Raw genomic sequence first — 2,608 nt, 5'->3', positions numbered from 1 at the left:
TCTGATAAATACAAATCAGAAGACCAGAGTGATACACAAAATTTATAGCAAGAAAAGCCGTGGCTTTGAAGCTCAAATACCACTACTTATCTATCGGATTTTAATTAAAGTCGGTAGAATCCACGGAATTTGCTGCAAACCGACAACTGGTGTCGCGAGAGGAGGAGATATGAATTAGGAACGAGGGTAGATCTGTCTTCTTGCCTTCCCTTATTTTTAAAAAAATAATTAATTTCCGCGAGCGAAGGAGAAGACAAAGAGAGAAGATGGCCGCTGGGCTCGCAGATCGGAACCGACAACACTCGCGACTAAACAATCAATCAGATCTGAGCTTCGGTTGGGTTTTAGGGTTCCAATCACTCCTCACCTCGCGGCGCGCATCTCAGTATGAACAGGAGGAGAGGGTTGGATTTCCGGAGGGCGGGAGGGCGGAGGAAGATCTCGAAGTGTGTCTGGTGGGTGCTCTCCGCGATTGTAATCACCCTTTCATCCTCATTCTCTCCAAAGCTACTCAAATCGAAACAAGAGCCTCCATTCCCGAGGGTGGTATACATCTCTCTCTCCCCTCTTCTTCTTACTTAAAGTTTAATTTTAGAACCTTCTTTCTTGTTCCAACCAGCGGCGTTACAGTCACGAAAAGCTTGTAGAAGGCATGAACATGACCGAAGAGATGCTGAGCCCTACCTCCTTCGCTCGCCAAGTTAACGACCAGATTGCTTTAGCTAAAGCCTTTGTCGTCATCGCCAAAGAAAGTAAAAACCTTCAGTTCGCTTGGGACCTCAGCGCTCAGATCCGCAACTCTCAGCTGCTTCTCTCCACTGCTGCTGCTTCCAGACGCCCCTTGACGGTTCTCGACTCTGAGCCCACTATCCGCGACATGGCTGTCTGCTTTTCAAGCTCAGCAGCTTCACTACGACAGCGCCACTATGATCATGAGGCTCAAGGCTACTATTCAGTCTTTCGAAGCGCAGATGAGTTCCGTGACCGAGAAGAGCGCAAGTATGCTCAGATTGCTGCTGAGGAAGTGCCCAAGAGTCTTTACTGTCTCGGTGTTCGTCTCACTACTGAGTGGTTTCAGAACTCTGAGTTACAGGGGAAGCTCGTGGAGAGAAGCCATGCTGTGGCTTCTAAGCTCACGGATAACAGTTTGTATCATTCTGGTTGTTTTCTGATAACATGTTGCTACTTCGGTCGTGGTTAACTCCACTGCTCTCAACTCCAAGGCCCCTGAGAAAGTCGTCTTTCATCTCGTCACTAACGAGATCAACTACGCGTAATGAAGTCATGGTTTGCTATGAACATGGACAACCTCAGAGGAGTCACTGTTGAGGTCAGAAGTTTGAGGATTTCAAATGGCTCAATGCTTCTTATGTCCCGTCCTCAAGCAGCTCCAAGACTCTGATACGCAGAGCTACTATTTCTCTGGACAAACGACGGTGGACGCACCCAATCAAGTCAGAAACCCCAAGTATCTCTCAATGCTCAACCATCTCAGGTTTTACATCCTGAAGTGTTCCCTGCGCTGAAGAAGATGGTCTTTCTTGATGATGACGTCGTAGTACATAAGGATCTTTCTGCTCTTTTCGATCGATTTGAATAGAAACGTGAACGGGGCCGTTGAGACGTGCATGGAGACGTTCCACCGGTACCACAAGTACTTGAACTATTCTCATCCTCTGATTCGCCTCCCACTTTGATCCTGATGCGTGTGGGTGGGCCTTTGGGATGAACGTCTTTGATTTAGTTGAGTGGAGGAAGAGAAACGTGACGGGAATATACCACTACTGGCAAGAAAAGAATGTGGACCGGACCTTGTGGAAACTTGGGACACTGCCTCCAGGGCTTCTGACATTCTACGGGTTAACAGAGGCACTAGAGCCGTCGTGGATGTCCTGGATTGGGATACGCCAATGTGGATGCTAGTGTGATAGACAAGGGAGCTGTTCTTCACTTCAACGGGAACTTAAAGCCGTGGTGAAGATCGGGATGGAGAAGTACAAACCTTGTGGGAGAAGTACGTTGATTACAGTCACCTTTTATGCAACAATGCAATTTTCATTGATATCTTTAAGAGTTTTGTACTACATCTTCTAGACAGCCATATATCTTCCACATTTGGTTACAGAGACACTTGGCAGTGTTTTGTATGCTCAGACTCCAATCACTTACTATACCACTATGCACTTTTAATCCACCTTCTTCGAGCTCTATTGTTGAACTTGAGACACTAGTGGTGGGTGCAATAACGAACTCTTTGTTTTAATTATTGTAGTTTGTATATGAAGAAATTACATAAGAAATTTTTATTCATGTATATATTAAAATGTTGTTATTCTCCCTCCGTTTCTAAATTAGTGTCACTTTAATATTTTTTACGGAGATTAAGAAATTTTTACAGTTGACTAGTATATTCATATTAATGTTTGATTAATTAAATAGAATGATTTAAATAAAAAACTATTGGTTATTCTCAAAAGGATAAAAACTAGATTTATTGTACAAAATTTATTGGAATTGTAGAATGACACTTATTTTGAAACAAATAAAAAATTTTAAATGACATTATTATGAAACATAAAGAGTATTAACTGGTGGTGCGGTTGTTCGA

At 43.5% G+C, this 2,608-nt stretch overlaps 1 pseudogene; it reads left to right on the top strand.

Annotated features, from left to right (window-relative positions):
• Window positions 1-252: 252 nt before the first annotated feature.
• LOC125594978 lies at window positions 253-2,192 on the top strand (annotated as a pseudogene).
• Window positions 2,193-2,608: the final 416 nt, after the last annotated feature.

This window comes from Brassica napus (genome assembly GCF_020379485.1).
Source record: "Brassica napus cultivar Da-Ae chromosome C7 unlocalized genomic scaffold, Da-Ae chrC07_Random_23, whole genome shotgun sequence".
In the NCBI taxonomy this organism is placed as follows: domain Eukaryota; kingdom Viridiplantae; phylum Streptophyta; class Magnoliopsida; order Brassicales; family Brassicaceae; genus Brassica; species Brassica napus.
The sequence above is the reverse complement of the archived record's forward strand: the minus strand, read 5'-3'. Positions and strand labels throughout refer to the sequence as shown.